This window comes from Microcebus murinus, chromosome 12 (assembly GCF_040939455.1).
Source record: "Microcebus murinus isolate Inina chromosome 12, M.murinus_Inina_mat1.0, whole genome shotgun sequence".
Taxonomy (NCBI): Eukaryota; Metazoa; Chordata; class Mammalia; order Primates; family Cheirogaleidae; genus Microcebus; species Microcebus murinus.
The window spans coordinates 88971403-88989758 of NC_134115.1; the positions used below are offsets into that span (position 1 = coordinate 88971403).

Sequence of the window (18356 nt, forward strand, 5' to 3'; positions counted from 1 at the left end):
ATTTTTTCATTTTCTTCATGAAAATTTTAGAAAATTTGTGATAAATAGGGAAGAAAAATCTTTCTAATTGAGAATTATGATTAAGCGACATTTAAATATTATCAGATATTGATGAGAACTATGACTTTAAAAAAAAAGATATCTTAGCGTCAATTTCTAATTACTTGTCCCCCAGATAGTCCCACTGCCCTGAGGTGATTAACAGCCTCTGGTCCACGCCACTGCTGCCAGGTGAGTGAAAGCCGATCTGGAGTCACAGAGTGGCAACGACTGCGCTGGAGATGTGTGTGCAATTTTTTAAGATGAGTCAAATGGTAGTTATGGCAACAAAGATCAACAGAGGGAGAAAGAAAGATACTGGAAAAGTGGCAGCATGTTTTAGTAACAGCCATCATTCACAATGGCAAAGTTGTTTACTGTAAAAATTCCATTCTCCTTTGCCTCTTTGCTGCCCCCCTATTTTTTACTTGGTGGTGGAACTTGCTGATGTATGGCATGATGCAGTATATTTCCCTCTGAAACGAAGTCTGTAAAATTGAGATATATTAAAGTCTTTAGTCCCCAACAGTAAAACATGAAAGGACCTCATGCTGCTCAGCCCCTTATACATTTAGCCTTTTATGCTTGGGGGAGGGAACTTATAAATTTATAGAGAGAAATTGATTTGCTGTGGCACATTTGATGGTGAAATGTCTTTTTTTTTTTTTTTTTTGAAATGTCTTGACTAAACAAACAAGGCTGCTCTAGGAAAAAACAAAAAACATCAAAGATATATAGCATATAAGTAATCTATTATGTGGGGAATTTATACTCTTGATGCTATTAGGTGGCTAATGTCTTAGTAAGGATAAAACGGAAATATGGTGAAATTGCATTTGATATTGAGGGAGACTGCTGACAAAGGCTGACAGCTTGGCTACTAGAGGTTTGATTATTTACAGCTGCCCTGTGCTTATATTAATAGAGCCACTCTGCCTTCAGGCACCATGGATGCCTTTTATAATGTAAGTGTTCTAAAGAGAACACTGTGTGCAAGTGATCGGCTCTAAATGCAAACCACTTCAAAAAAAGCAAACATATTTTATGTTGGCTCATCCTCTGGCTTTTGGTTATCTGTTTTAGGAAGGAAGCCATAGGGTGAACCAGGTGATGCTGAAGTTACCTGGTTCCAGGCCATGCGGATGTAGCCTTGTTTGCCTTTGTCATATTGGTGCTGATAGTGGGGCTATTAGGGGAGGGAATTCCAGATTCTTGGGATACCCAGCACTGGATTTCTTGTTTCCTTTCTTTTCTTACCACAAGACCAAGTCAGTCCAAGAAAGTAGGTTGGAATCTGAGTGGGCAGTGAAGATGGAGATGACGTCCCAGAGAGGACGGGTGAGTTAAAGAAAGCTTTTTAAAAATTGGTCAAACTGTTTCACCCGTTGAAAAAGGTGATCAAACTTTCATGAAATTGAAGATGAGGAGAATGTTCTCATCTCCTGCCTGGTCCTAGCAACTGTGCAAATGGCTGGCTGATTGATCTATTGGCTCTGAAGCCAGCCTTTGCCTGGATATATTCACAGTCTGTTTTGAAGTTGTACAGAGAACCTTACTTGCGTCATTCTGAAGATGCAGTGAGTCAGTGCAGTCCCAAGGGAGCAGTACTGGCCCCAAACAGAAACTTGGAATAAAAAATAGCCATGGATTTAAAGATATAGTACTTTCTTCCTGTGACTTCATTTGGTAATGCTAAAATTAATTCATAGAAAACCCTTCTTTAATGGTGGACCTTAGACACATGTGGAATGATTTTTTTCTTTCACTTTTCCCATTTAACTTTTTAAAACAGGATGTACAGTAGAGTGCTTGGTTTGGGAGGGCAGTATTAGAATAGTTCTCCACCTCTCACTTGCCTTCTTGAGTTCTCCATCCCCCTCCCACGCACACGTATACTCCGTAGCTGCCTTTGGACCTCTCCGGCAGCATCAAATAGTTTTCTTTGGTCGTTCTTGACCCTCAGTCATGTTGACATGCATTTGGATTTTCAGTGGAGAATTGCCAGAGAAGAATCTTCATGTAACTATTGACCATATTTATATATACAGTTTCAGCCTGAATTTTAAATTGATATCTTTTAATAGAATTGCAGATAACATCTTATTATAACAAATACCACGAGGATTATCCAAATTCCTACTTGAAAATATGTCTTTTATATTAGCAGATTTGCCAGTTGCATCATTATCTATTAATGTGTACTAAAAGTATATTATTTTGGCTTATTTTGAGATTAGAGAATTCCCAATGGAATTTTTCCCTTAACCGTCTAAATCTGTATTGCCTTTTTTCCTGGTTTTTTTTTTTGTTTGTTTGTTTTTTTTTTTTGAGACAGAGTCTCACTTTGTTGCCCAACCTAGAGTGAGTGCCGTGGTGTCAGCCTAGCTCATAGCAACCTCAAACTCCTGGGCTCAAGCAATCCTGCTGCCTCAGCCTCCCGAGTAGCTGGGACTACAGGCATGTACCCACCATGCCCGGCTAATTTTTTCTATATATATTAGTTGGCCAATTAATTTCTTTCTGTTTATAGTTGGGGGTGGATCTCTTGCTCAGGCTGGTTTCGAACTCCTGACCTTGAGCAATCCACCCGCCTTGGCCTCCTAGAGTGCTAGGATTACAGGCCTGAACCACCACACCTGGCCTCTTTTTTCCTTTAGTCTCCGAAACAGTGAGACTGCTTCTGGGTAGGAAATGAAAGAGGAGGAGGAGGCAATATAGAATAATGCAGTGGCTTTCAAACATTGCGACCTGCATTAGGAATGCATATTCTATTAATATTATGACTTAGTACTCACATACATATACACATATCACATACATATGAATATACATAAACATGTATATACATATATACCTATATATATCTGAAGATAGTCTGAGAATTAATACTTTCCCTTTTAGTGGAGTACAGTGATATTTTCAGTTGTATTTCATTTTGAAAAATGGTAGCTATAACTCACTAGTGGATTTCATGACCAAGAATGGGTCCCGACCCAAGTTGGAGAAGACTGGTAGTGGTAAAGATCATGGGCTCCCAAGTTTGTCTGCCCAATTTTAAATCCTGGTTTCCCCTAACTTGGGTGGGTTCACACAGCTATCAAGTCACCCTCATAAATCTCTGGCTCTCACTCCTGTAAATTGCAAATGTCGATAACACACACCCACCTCATGGGATTATTGAGAGGATGCCAAGATACAATGCACTAAAGCCCTTAGCAGTGCCTGCACAGAGCCCTGGCAACTGTTAACGCTGCTGTGGCGATGGTGACTGTCCTTCCTAAGATACTGCACCTGGATTGGCTTCTTGGGAAGGTATGGAATTCCCTTCCCTCAAGACGTTGAAAAATATAGATTGTACTTATCAAGAGCATTTACTGTTATTTTTATTTTCTTAAAAATTTTAATGAAAATTGTCAAACCTATCATATAAAAAGTTGAAAGAACGGTGCAAAGAACAACCTATATCTCCCTCACCTAGATTTGTCAACTCTTCACACTTGCTACACCCTCTCTATGTCTCTCATTACATACAAACATTTCTCTTTTACCAAACCACTTGGAAGTTGGCTGTAGACTCATGATAGCCAAGGACAACACTCTCTACTGCAACACCATTACCACACTTAAAATCAACATTAATCCAATAACACAATTCAACATACAGTCCACATTCAAAATTCTCCTAGTGAAAGTAACATTGTAGATATGAATTTAAGATGGATTAGATGGCCTGTGGAGTTCCTCATGGAGCTGAAAACTCCTATGAAGTCAAAAATTACCACCCAGTGTTAAGTGTGACTCTCATGTGGAATCTTAAATCGCTTATGTGTCTTTCTGGCCTCATTTATGTGAGCTCCAGAGAGCTGATGAAATGGAGGTTGTGGTTGCCTACACCTGTGGTCCCCAACCCCTGGGCTGCGGACTGGTTCCGGTCAGTGGCCGGTTAGGGATGGAGCCACAGAGTTCTGCCACCACGCCACCTCACCCCCTACCGCCCCCCACCTTCTGTCCGTGGAAAAACCGTCTTTCATGAAACCTGTCTCTGATGCCAGAAAGGTTGGGGACCACTGGTCTACACTGTGTGGGACAGTTAGCTTGGTGGTAATCACAACTGCTTTAGGGATCGCATCCTTAATGTTCACACAGATGTGTTCTTTGTTTTCCCCCCATGTGTACTAATAATATAATGAGGGGAACCAAAAGGATACTACTTTGAAATGCAAAGTAGTAGAGCAGTTGGTTACATTTGAATTTGAATTTAAATGGCTGTGAATTGGAAGTATTTGTTGGAGTTAGAATGTGTCTTAGGTAGGAATTTAGGTTCTCCCCTCAAACTGAGCTTGCCAAGGATGTCTTCGAAGGAGAAAACTTAAGATGAACACTATGGAAGTTTGTGCATGTGTGTTTTTAGTAAACATACACATGGTAAGAAAATTCAACAAAAAAAGGCATTCAGTAAAAAGTTAAGTCCTGCCTTTCCAGTTTCTTGTGTTATTTTTTCAGAGCTTCTTTTTTCTTTTTCTTTTTCTTTTTTTTGTGAAACAATGTCTCACTCTGTTGCCTGGGTTAGAGTGCAGTGGTGTCACCATAGTTCACTGCAACCTCAAACTCCTAGGCTTAAGGGATCTACTTGCCTTAGCATCCTAAGTAGCTGGGACTACAAGTGTGTGCCACCATGCCTGGCTAATTTAAATTTTTTTTTTTTTTTGTAGAGATGGAGTTTCACTGTGTTGCTTAGGCTGGTATTGAACTCCTGGCCTCAAGTGATTCTCTTGCCCCTGCCTCCCAAAGTGCTGCAATTACCAGCATGAGCTACTGCACCTGGCTGGCTTTAATTAATTCTAAAATGTATCTTATTTCACATTTTAAAAGCATCTCAAAAATTAGGGTGCATTTTATAATCAGTAGAATGCCATCATTTAATTGCAAATGGTTACTGGTACATAAAGTGAAGATGTGTCTAACAATAGTGTCTTAGATTTGATGAAGTATAATATTCTATAAATATACAAGTTTGTGTGTTCTTTTTGGTTTTTTTTTTATCCCTTTTTAAGTCATGTGGTAATGTAGTGGAGTTGAAAATTTATATACTACTGCCCAGCTGTGCAGAGAAATTATAGCATATTTTAAAAAGTCACCAATCCAGCCGGGCACGGTGGCTCACGCCTGTAATCCTAGCACTCTGGGAGGCTGAGGCAGGCGGATTGCTCGAGGTCAGGAGTTCGAAACCAGCCTGAGCAAGAGCGAGACCCTGTCTCTACTATAAATAGAAAGAAATTAATTGGCCAACTAATATATATAGAAAAAATGAGCCAGGCATGGAGGCGCATGCCTGTAGTCTCAGCTACTTGGGAGGCTGAGGCAGTAGGATTGCTTGAGCCCAGGAGTTTGAGGTTGCGGTGAGCTAGGCTGATGCCACAGCACTCACTCTAGCCTGGGCAACAAAAGCGAGACTCTGTTTCAAAAAAAAAAAAGTCACCAATCTGTCTTCCTGATAAGTTGATATCTTGTAATGGGGAGGAGGAAAGGGAGGTGTTTTAGCCAATTAACAAGGTCTCATCTTCTTTCTGTTTAAACAGTATCTTTTGGGTAAATTCTGGGTCTTTCGTGTTTTCTTCCCTTCCCCCTACTGTCCCCTGCTAGAAACAGCATCTGGGTATCTTGGGGGCTTGTGAAATCTTGTGGGGATGCCTGTGCTTGCTGGCCTTTGCTGATCTAGTCTGATCTGGTCCCTGGGCCCTTTACAGATGTCCCCTGAGGTGTGGTTGGTGACCTAACGTATTTTTTCTTTTGTCTCCATCAGGCCCAGGGAATTTTCCTTACTTGCTGTTCTGTACCTTCATCCTGTGGCTGATATTGTTCTCAACTCAAACTTCAGGGTTTCTTTCTTACCACACAAACCAAAGGAAGCTCACAGTACTAAAATTTAGATTCTTTCTCTGCCTTACCAGGCCAGGCTACACCACCATGTTTATCGTGTAGCCATCCATGTTGGTATGGGTGGGAAGTTGTATCCTGCAAGGTGGTTTTCTCCCGGAGTTTCGATTAGGAAGTGGGGCAGAAGCCCCATTGCTTTCACCAGTCTAACTACCAGTCCACCCTCTCTCCATCTGTGCCAGTTATCTGTTTATTGCCTGTCATCTCCAAATCCACTCTTTTTTTGCCAAGTTTTGTGACATTGAAACTGGACTCTAAATGTTTTCCTCTGCCAGCTGGCTCAGTGTTAGGCTTTGTCAGCAGGGTGCTGAAGGGACACTGTGAGGCCATAGTGAGAGGAGGGGCTTCCTTTCCTATTTCCTGTATGCTGATTTTTAAATGGGGTATGGTTTTCAGTGGACTGGTATGCAAGATGCCCCGTAACACTCAGCAGCCATCCCAGACAACCCGGGGTGATGCTGTGGACCTATGTCAACCGATTCACATCCTCCGACAGGTTTCTCCACTCTGTGGCAGCCACTCCTGTGGACCAGCTCTGGATTACACCCTCTGGCAAGCATCTTTGCCACTAGCAGGCTATGTTTCCTGTGGAGCTGTGTCCTCTCTAAAGAGGTCGGAATCTCAGCCTTGGGGTGGCGGTAGGCTCTCCCAAGTTCTTAGCTCCTTCCTATTCACTCTCCTTCAGCTCTAAGCAATAGATATTCTCCGCATTTGCCACTTCTGTACCTCTTAGGGTCCTCTTTTACTCCTCTGTCTCATTTGTTAAAAATCTCCAGGGGGATTTTTTTTTTTTTTGCCAGCAATATATGTATTTATTCGTGAATATAAAAGTAGTAGATGCTGGTCCTTGCCTGCGAGAGTGGCCACTGCGTTGGTGCTCTGGGGCTTGGACCCTGGCTAGCCAGAAAATAAACCTCCTCTTGTGTGATTGCAAAAAAAAAAAAAAAAAGTAGTAGATGCTAATTTCAGAAAATCTGGACTAGTCAACAAAGAATTAAAAAAATGAGTTACTCTTTCCATCCATTACTCAGAGATCATTGCTTAGCATTTATGTGTACTCTGTTTCTATTGTACATCATACACATTTTGAGAAGGAGTCAAAATATCACAGCTGACCCTTAAGATTATTTTTTGCCCTCTTCCCCTTTGAGATTTTTCTGTTGTTTATTTCATTCCTTTAAGATCTTGTTGAGTGCTAGAAGTATAGTCAGTTCTGTGACAATGTGACATACCCACTTCTAAAAATCTCCATGTTATGCAAAATTAATCCAATAAATGCCATAGTTCTTATGGCAAAATGGGATTTGGAGACAGCACTCAAAAATACTTTGCCATTGACACATAAAAATAAGATAGAAAACTACAAATGTTTTTGGTTACAAAGAAAAAAAAAAGATAGAAACCTAATAAAAACGTTAGCACAGTTGTATCCATGTTAAATGGTTTAGAAATAGATGAATAACACAAGAAATGGCACTGTCTCGAATAAAAAGCTGTTGTTGACTTATGAAAGTGGGTATTAGAAGGGTTGCATCTTGTGGGTTATTGTATAGTGGTGGAAGGAAAGTTTGTCTGAAATCAGCAGAAAGTTGTAACACCAGATGTGGATGGGTAATGCTTATTGTTCTTTATTTGGTATTGACAGCAAACTCCATAGTCAAGTGATCTTTCATAGCCTTAAATCTTGGGACATGTTTTTCTGTCTTTGAGATGTAGATCCTTCCAGGCATTTGTTTATAATAGATATCTTCTTCTCTTCTCTTCTCTTCTCTTCTCTTCTCTTCTCTTCTCTTCTCTTCTCTTCTCTTCTCTTCTCTTCTCTTCTCTTCTCTTCTCTTCTCTTCTGATCATGTCTTACTATAAATGTGTTTGCTGTACTATGGTCAGTTCTGCTATAACACTTCTTTTGAGAACACAAATTTATTCCAACGTAATTGAAACAATTGAGCATAACTCAGATTTCACATTTGCTAATGCATAATTTTGTCTGTACAAGATGCTAGGTGAACGTAGAAAAACTACATCCAGCTGAACCAAGATGAGTGGAAATATACAAAACGCACACATGTGCATACCCCAAACCTCTACTAGCTACCTCAGTTCACCATGTATCATCCTACAAATTTGTGTTTTGCTGTTCTTTTGCACATGTGAACTTTTCTATGTAAACAAACCTTCACTCAACATCCCAAACCTGTCTAAGTATCCTGGTTCAAAATGCCAAGCATGCCAAAATACTAGCATTTTGATGCTTAAAGGAAAGCACTGTCTGTATGCAAAGACCTTAAACAGAAACACTAAATCCTGTGTAAGTGGCTCCAGTGGGATTTTAATTTATGGAGGTGACTGAGTGTTGACACAGAGAGGTCAGTACCATTGAAAGATTTTTATTACTTACCTTTTTGAGAGGGAGGCTTGCCATGTCATGCGGGGCCATGTGGGGCAGCACCAACCACAAGAGCAGAAGGGAGCAAGGGGAGCCCTGAGGCCAGAGCCTTTGCTGGGCTTTCTGTGCGAAAGGCCCAGCAGTGCAGGGGAACAGCTCAGGATTGGTCAATTTGGATAATTCTGGTAGGCCTTGGGGAAGAGGGGCTGTCCCTAGTTGTCTGGTACCTGGCCCTGGGTGATTTAGGGCAGGGGAAATACTGGCTTTGTGTGTGAGAGTTAGATTAACGGGTTAAAGAGGTGGTTCTGAGTATGGGCTCTGGATTGCTGGGGAGATGCAAAACCACTTCGGCTGTTTGGCCCCATGACTAATGGATGACAAATAGACAAATGCAGAATCTAAGAAAACACAGAGCATCCTCTTACCAGTAATCACTCTTTGTTAATTGACACTCCTTTATATTAAATTTTCGCTGTTGAAATGACTGGTGTGGTTTCTGTCTTCTGACAGAACTGTGACTGGCACATCATCTCTTCCTTTGAATTCGCAGGGAGGGGAAGTGACAACACACGTGTCTAACTTCTCTCTCTCACTCTTCTTTCTTTTCACACTCTGGTGTGAGGGAAGGGCTGGGCCTTCCATGTCTTTCTGTCTGGATGAAGCTCCTCTTGCGTCATTTCCTCCTCCTCTCCCAGTGCAGTAAACGTCTCTGTCAGCTTGTCACAGAAGAGCAGTTAAGTTATTGTGCCAACACAAACAGTGCTGCAATGAAAATATGCCATATTTTGAAATTAGTCATTCATTTAAAAAGTTTATTATCATATAGTAATTTAATAAGTTAGAAAGCTAACTTGGACCAATAACAATAGGAGAAAAGTGAAGAAATAACCAGTCAGAATTTTTAAAAAGGGCTAAATTACTACTTTCATTTATATTATTTCTTCGTATATGTTGAAGTTCTGTTATTAGGCACATATACGTTTAGAGTTGTTCTGCCTTCTGGTCTACTTTGTCTGACAACCACTTCAGCTTTCCCTTGATCTTGCTTAAACAGTGTATCTTTTTCAAGCCTGCCTGTATCATTGCCCCAGTGGTAAACTGCTGTTGTTCTTTACTTGGAGCCAGGCTCATGGTAAGGGAAGAGACCTTCTTAGTCCTGACTCAGTCTCAGGCAGGTCACATGTGCCCAGACTTCAGACACAGAGCTTTCTTAGCATTTTGCACTTCCACCCTTGGTGGCACACAGACTTGGCCTTCCATGTGTGTGTCTATATGTCTGGAGAGAGGGGGATCTTGGATGGGCTAGAATTTCCCACATGTCCCTCCTCCTCCAGCCATAGCTGACTTTTGCTTTGTATCAGTGTAGGATCTAGCAGATGGTAACTTTTGCTTGTACCTAACCCCCAGGAGCAATAGATATTTGCCTGGGTCTCAGGGACAGGGAGGGTTTCTTGCCCTTCCACCAGTGGATTAAGGCTTTTACATTATCTGAGAGAAGGGATCAGGAAGGGGACAAAATTGTATCCCAGTCCAGTATTGAGGAGTGCTCTCTCCAGTCCCCCCCACCCAGTCTTAGGAGCACCTGATAGCGCCCCATGGAAAAGGGCTTTCAAGTGAGTTAAGACAGGAATTCAGTAGTGTTACACTAGCCCACACTCAGCTTTATAAGAATTTATTAAAATTGAAGCCAGTTTCATCTCAGCTGTTTACAGAGCAGCCATCTCTTCTTCCTGTGTTCTGTGAAAGGTCACATAGTTTGCATGTCTTGTTTCTCCGTGGAGGGATTTGTCACTCATTTGAATTCAGTTTGCCTGGTTGCCTTGTGGCCTCAGCTTTTTGATTAGCTCAAGAGAAGTTATGATTTTGTCAATTATCTGACTTTTTCTTGTTAGGATGGGAGTGATGTTCACTTAGGCTTTCTATAGCTCAAGCAAGAGTAGAACTCTATTTATATTATTTCTTTGCCTATCTCTCAGCAGAATTATATGAATAAATAGAATTTAGGTTCCTCACAGGTCATTGCAGTTTACTACTGCAGACATTATATCTATGTTTATTCTGTTTTCCATGTCTAGCATTGGTTTAAGTTTGACCACCTTTTTTTTACTTTGTATTTTGAAATAATTTCAAACTTACAGAAAGTTTACAAGAATAGTACAGATAGATATTCCTGCATAATAGAATATTAGAATATAATAATAGAATTCCTGCATGCCCTTTACTTAGATTCAACAATTTTTTACCATTTTGCTACATTACATTTGCATTTGCATTTTCCCTCTCTTTCTCTGTATGTGTGTATAGGTATAAAATTTGTTTTTCTGAATCACTTGGGAGTAGGTTACAACATGTTGTTACCCTTTTACTCCTTAATACTTCAAGTATATATATATATATATATATATTTTTTTTTTTTTTTTTTTTTTTTTTTTTTGAGACAGAGTCTCACTTTGTTGCCCAGGCTAGAGTGAGTGCCGTGGCGTCAGCCTGGCTCACAGCAACCTCAATCTCCGGGGCTCAGCGATCCTACTGCCTCAGCCTCCCGAATAGCTGGGACTACAGGCATGCACCACCATGCCCGGCTAATTTTTTTTTTGTATATATATTTTTAGTTGGTCAATTAATTTATTTCTATTTTTGGTAGAGACAGGGTCTCGCTCAGGCTGGTTTCGAACTCCTGACCTTGAGCGATCCGCCCGCCTCGGCCTCCCAAAGTGCTAGGATTACAGGCGTGAGCCACCACGCCCGGCCAAGTATATTTTATAAGAACAAAGATATTCGCTTTTTTAACTACAGTATAATTAGCAATTTTGGGAAATTTAACTTTGATACTATATTTTTATTTAATGTACAGTCTATATTCCAATTTTCTTAATTGTCCCAGGAATGTTCTTTCTAGCATTTCCCCACTTCAAGTATAGGATCCAATCCAGGATCATGGATTGCATTAATTTGTCATGTTCTTTAATCTCTTATAATACGGAACAATTCCTCTGTCTTTTTGTCTTTCATGGCATTATATTTTTCAAGAATATGGGCCACTTAGTTTATATATATATATTTTTTAAGACAGTCTCACTTTGTTGCCCAGGCTAGAGTGAGTGCTGTGGCATCAGCCTAGCTCACAGCAACCTCAAACTCCTGAGTTCAAGCAATCCTCCTGCCTCAGCCTCCCAAGTAGCTGAGACTACAAGTATGTGCCACCATGCCCAGCTAATTTTTTTTTTCTATATATATATATTAGTTGGCCAATTAGTTTCTTTCTATTTATAGTAGAGACTGGGTCTCGCTCTTGCTCAGGCTGGTTTCAAACTCCTGATCTCGAGCAATCCGCCCGCCTTGGCCTTCCAGAGTGCTAGGATTACAGGCGTGAGCCACCGCGCCCAGCTTATAGAATGTTTTTAAGCTTTGTTTGATGGTTCCTTATTATTAGATTCAAGTCACACATTTCTGTTTAGAATATTACAGAAGTAATGTTTCTTTCTCATGGTATTACATTCAAGTGCATACCTTGTCCTTCTGCCTGTCATTAGTAATATTAATTTTGGTTATCTAGTCAAGGTATTATCTGGTTCCTCCATTGGATAGTTGCTAGTTTTCCTCTTGCAACTAGAAAGCAATCTGTGGGGAGACATTTTGTGACTATGTAGATAATTTGTACCCCCTAGATTAAGCATCCATTGACAATAAGCTGAGTGTATAGATCCTAATGAGCCAGAACTTTGGTGAAGGTGGGAGAGGTGGTATACCTGTGAAAAGCCTTGAGTTCTCTTAGGGGTAGAGAAAGGGATCAGGTATCCAAAACCATTTCTTGTATAGCCAAGACTTCAGAGAAGCTACGCTCTCAGAGAAAAGGTATGTTGGGAAGAAGCACTTTGCATAGTGTTAATCAGCATGGAAAATTGTCTGTCTCAGCTTTGTATTTGGGTGGAGGGCAAAGAAAAAAAAGATCACATGAGAACTTGTGGCTACTGACCAGCTGCTCCCACATGGGTTTGGAAACTGATTTTATACTATCTGTGTGACCCCCAATAGCTTCAAGTTGGAAATCTTGATTCAAAGTGGACATAGGTTTTTAGTGTCCTCAGGTACTTGACAGAAGCAAACTGAAGTCTCCTTGGACTCAGAGTTTTCATAAATCATTCCAACCAATGTGAATACCACAAAAAAGGACACACACACACACACACAGAGAAACAAGATATCATGAGCAAGAGTCAGTAGAAACAATAGTAAACCCTGACCTCTAAAGATTTCAGATATTGGAACTATCGAATATAAACTATAAAATAAATTATTTTAGTACTTATGAGGAAGGAAAAGAAGGAATTGAAATATGAGTAAAGACAAAAAATACCATCAAAAACACTTAGGCAAATTCATTTTAAAAACCAAATATAGGCCGGGCGCGGTGGCTCATGCCTGTAATCCCAGCACTCTGGGAGGCCGAGGCGGGCGGATTGCTCAAGGTCAGGAGTTCAAAACCAGCCTGAGCGAGACCCCGTCTCTACCATAAAAATAGAAAGAAATTAATTGGCCAACTAATATATATAATATAAAAATCAGCCGGGCATGGTGGCTCGTGCCTGTAGTCCCAGCTACTCGGGAGGCTGAGGCAGGAGGATCGCTTGAGCCCAGGAGTTTGAGGTTGCTGTGAGCTAGGCTGACGCCACGGCACTCACTCTAGCCTAGGCAAGAAAGCGAGACTCTGTCTCAAAAAAAATAAAAAAAAAAAAAAAAAAAAAAAAAAAACCAAATATAATGTCCAGAAGTAACAAGCATAATTATTGAAATAAAAAAATTTAAGGAATGGTTAAATATTAGAGTAGATATAGCAGAAAAGAGAATTAGTGAACTGGAAAATAAATCTGAAGAAATAACACAGGCTGCAGCTTACAGAAACAAAAGATGAAAAATATGAGAGGTTAGGAGACATAGTGAGAAGATCCAACTTATGTCTAATTGGAGTTCCAGAAGAAGACACTACAGGGAATGGCAAAGAGACAATATTGAAACAAATAATGGGTGAGAATCTTCATAATTAATGAACAACAGGCTTTTCTCTGTCATTTGTGGAGGCGTGCACAACAGTTTAAATGGAGGCCCACAAGCCATATGTCTAAATATTTAAGTTGCAAATGTAACAAACTGTGAAATAAAATGTCTGTACTTCTACCTTGACAAATAGACCTTCACAATAGTATAGAAGCCCAGGTATAAATTCCGAGTTCTTGAACTCCATATAGTTCTACACTTGTATGTAGCAGCACAGGGTGAACCAGACCCTTGCCCGTAGCCCAGCCATCTTATCTTTCTTCCCCCAGCTTTATCGTACACTGTGAGGGGCCCCATGTACACATGTGTAGACACTTCAGCGTGCATATCTAAGTGCTATTCACATTCCTCACAAGCATACCTCTAGGTGACACCTGTGGCCTGTGCCCACACTGCTGGTATTCTACTTTGAAAGTATTCTACTTTCATGATAGACCTGGGGAAAAGGGCCATGCAAGCCCTGCCTGTGGGCTTGGATTTGATTAAGTTGGGAATTCCAGGGTTCTGGGTACCTAGAATATGGTAGTCAGGCTCTGAGTGGGCATAACTCCTGGGACTTTTAGCTCCCTGGCTCTGTGGGGAAAGGTGGAGTCTTAAATTATGGAATTTATTATTATTAGAATTTAGGTTCTAAGGGTGGTAGTGAGGGACAAAAATTCTCAGATCATGAAGCCCATCAAATTCCAAAGCAGTAAAAACAGTAAAGGAAAGAAATCCATGTCCAAATGTATCATAATGAACCTAAAGAACATAAAAAACAGAAAAATTCTTTTAAAAAGCTAAAAAAAAAGATTACCTACAAAGGAATGATAATTAGAATGGCAGCTGGCTTTTCTACAGCAAGAGTAAAAGCTTTGAAACAATAGAATAGTATTTTCAAAGTAAGCAGAGAAAATAAATCTTAACCTAGAATTGTGTAGCCATGAAACTGTCTTTCAAGAATGAGAGCAAAATAAAGACATTAGATAAATAAAAACAAAAGGAATAACCACTGAGAAATTATCACTAAAGAATATTCTCAAGAAGGGAAATAACCCCAAGAAAGGTGGTTTAAAATTTAAGAAGATATTAAATAGATCAAGATAGATGCATTAACTTGCCTAAAGACCACACTTGGTTCAGAAGTGAGCCTTGAACTTGAACCCAAATCAGCTTTCTTCCACCCAGCCAGGATCACTTTTGGGGTAAGCCTTACATTTTTGCTGGAACCCACCTCCACTTGCTCATTGAGTCTTGTGGTCTCTGGGGCTCTAAGCTTCCCATTGCTAATGTGTCATTTTTCCTTTCTCCTGCCACTGAGTTGGTTGCTCAAATGGAGAACTTTACTGTTTGCCCTCAAGAGGCCACAAGTAACCCAAAACCTCTGCAGTGTTGCCCAGATGACTTTAATTTCACTCATTGACTTCTTGATACTTTTCTTTTTCCTTTCTAGTTTCCATCAGCCAATTCTTGCCCCTGTTGGTCCTCCCAGTCTTTCAGTTCTGCCCCTTTCTCCTTAACACACCAGTAGCTTTGCCAGATGTGACTTCTGACCTGGGATCCTGGATGACACAGGAAAGGAAGTATAAGAGGGTTTAAGATGTGTGAAAAATGCTGAGTAGGATATTTTAAGAGATAATTTTGTTTATATTGTTGTACTTGGCAAATTTGGTCATGTGACATTATCTCATTTGATGTCATATGAGATGGTAGACATCGTATTTCCCTGAAAATAAGACCTACCCATAAAATAAGCCCTAGCAGGATTTCTAAGCGTTTGCGCAATATAAGCCCTTCCCCGAAAATAAGAGCCAGTGATGGGCGTGGTTACGCAGCATATCTGCACAACCCATGCATTTGGTCGAGGAGCGGTAAAGAAGATGAGCAGCCCTTCTCATCTGCCCCAGGAGAGCTCTATCGCTCGACACGACAGATTGGGGCCAGTGGTTCTAAAGTAAATAGAGTCGCAAGAAATTCAGGATGAAATTCGGGGTTTGGAGAGTTATGATGATGTTCCAGAAGAAGACAACTTAACTATATTTGAATAAATGTAGATTGTTGTACCATACTTAAAAAAATAACATATCCCCTGAAAATAAAGCCCTAGGGTGTCTTATTGAGGAAAAATAAATATAAGACCCTGTCTTATTTTTGGAGAAACACGGTATTATCCCTGTTGTGGGTCTCAGAGAGGTTAAGTGTCTTGCCTGTGATCACAAAGTGGTAGAGCCCCAGGACTATACCTCGTGGATTCTGTCTGGTTTCTAATCAAGTGCTATTTCCACCAATACCAACTTGCCTCTACATAATAATGGCTTACAAATGTTACTAAAGAGCAACACTTTTTAATCAACCAGTAAGAAGCATGTGGAATTTGTATATTTTTAGTATTCCTGTCAGTAATGATGCATTTCTTTAAAAATTTTTTCCATAGATTTATTTTGTTCCCCACTTCCCCAACTCCTCCAATACCTACCCCCTTTTTTCCCTATAAATATTGTGACTTCTAACCTGGGCCTGAATTTATCATGAATTTTTAATTGGTGGTATCCATACTAATCTGTATTTTGTATAATTGGACTTTTCCTTATGCCTTTGATATTTGCTGATATTATCCTCTCCATGTATTTTAGGGGTTCCAGACTATTTCTTCTGGAGTCTGTGTAAGCTGTATTACATATTTTGACTGCAATTTTAGTACTAAACTTTGCTTTTTGAAGACACAGGTAAACCCAGTTATTGAGTGCAGTTTTAAACCTAAGCCACCATTATCCTATAGATGACATTGGATCATGGCACATTGCTGTCTTGTTGATGAAATGCTGCAAACTACAAAGTTTGTAACTGCTTCTGGTTCATATACATGAGTATATATATATATATATTTTTTTTTTAACCTGTGAGCTCACATTCCATAAAGCTAGCAGAATATGTCATAGTCAAAGAGACATTGCTTTATGAACTATGGTAGCTGATTTATTTTGTTCATTGTATTTGCTCACATCCTTTGGAAGAATTTTAAGGCCAAGTTTTAGATACCTTAGAACATAGAAATATGTGTATTTCCTGGCCTGTTCTATCATTTGAAGGCCAGATTTCATCAAAACAAATGAATCACTGTTTTTCCTTCCTTCATCATCCCCTAATTGGTGTCCAAAATAAAATGATTAGTAGCTGCGTTTCTCAACTGCATTGTTTTGATTACAGTCTTACTGGCTGAACTGGTGATACATTGGGAAATACTTTCATAACTGGTGATCATTGTTGACTGGGTAATATGACTTCACAAAGGCTTACCCAGATATATTGCCACTAGCAAGTCTTCAGAGAAGTGAGCTCTTCCTTGTGCTTTTGTTGTAAAATCAAGGAAAATGATTTTAAATAATGAACCCTTAATAATTTAGGATCCACTTTCCTTGAGATTTGTGTTAGTCTTCGATATGAAAAAGGTGTGCATTTTAGAGTTGTTCTTCCCAACTGAACAATATATTCAGTTGACTTTCTAGCAGAATATGCTGATTATTCCTGACTGCAGGGCCCTCTTTTCTGTTACCCTCCAAAGTACACTGCAAATAGTGAATTAACCTTACTTTCACTGCCCTTAACTGCTTTCATGGCTCTTTAGCACTTTGATGAGTAGTAGGGAAGCATAGAGCTGCTTGGCCTGGTTAGTGTGACCCAAGTGGTTTCTTGTGCTATAATTGTGCCCTTCGTCCACTGGTGAACTGCTCCTTGTCTTGAGGTCCTCTAGCTGGTCTGTCACTATTTTCTTTATAGCAACAGGAAGGACTCATTCCCCTGATATTATGAAGTGGGTGGTTTTAGAACTCCACTTCAGATGGCATTGACCCTTAATACAGCTGGTTTCACTTAAGGCGTATTGTTTAAACAAACCCTGTTCCTGGAAATGGTTTCAGAATAGTCTGTTCCTTGTAGCTTTTCATTTGCTCTTATTTTTAAGAGTATTTTCCCAACAATATCATAAATGAGTGAGCATGACAGGTTAGAAAATTCTGCTTGAAGTCATTGCACTTATGAATTGTGTTGTGTACAGATATGATGATGTATTATCATATTCAGTAGCTTAAAGGTTTAAATAATACCTTTGTTTTGCAAAATTGACCAAATTCTTTTGTTGCTTAGGTATATATCCCTCTTGAAGGGATTCTAATATCTAGAAGTCTCAATGAATAAAAGAGATAAATTAGGGAATGGATATTTTTCACTTTGTAAACAAGAAAGTTTCTTAACAAAAAAGCCAGCGCTGGAATATTAATTAATCAATATATTTTAAAATAAATTTAGATTTTAGATACAAATTTCTATTTTAGGTAGGATCCTAGAATATTTAAATTTTAAAAAAGACTGGACGAAAATATTAATATAAAATAAGATATTAATAGTCTCTACTTTGACTTTTCTCTAAAACAAGTTTGTATTACTTCATTTGAATTTGTTTTGAAATAAGATCTCACTCTGCTGCCCTGGGTAGAGTGCAGAGGCATCATCATAGCTCACTGAAGCCTCAAACTCCTGGGCTCAAATGATCCTCCTGCCTCAGCCTCCTGAGTAGCTGAGACTACAGGCACGTGCCCTGACACCTGGCTGATTTTTATTTTTCTATTTTTAGTAAAGACAGGGTCTAGCTCTTGTTCAGGTTGGTCTCAAACTCCTGACCTCAAGTGATTCCCCCCTCCTCGTCCTCCCAGAGTGCTAGGATTATAGACATGAGCTACTGCACCGGCCTATTTGAAAATTTTTTATGAGAGAACCTTTTAAAAGTAGGGATTTACAGGGCTGGGTGAGCTTGAGCCCAGGAGTTGGAAACTGCGATGAGCTATGATCGTGTCACTGCACTCCAGCCTAGGCAACAGAGCGAGACCTTGTGTCTTAAAAAATAAATAAATAGGTATTTATAAAATATATGCAACTCACTAAGGACTTTTTGTATAAACTTTTG

At 39.8% G+C, this 18356-nt stretch overlaps 1 protein-coding gene across 4 annotated transcripts in view; it reads left to right on the forward strand.

The window, feature by feature from the left end:
* Positions 1-18356, forward strand: part of ABL1 (ABL proto-oncogene 1, non-receptor tyrosine kinase) — a 131396-nt gene that overhangs the window by 40449 nt on the left and 72591 nt on the right. The gene's annotated exons all lie outside the window — the stretch shown is intronic.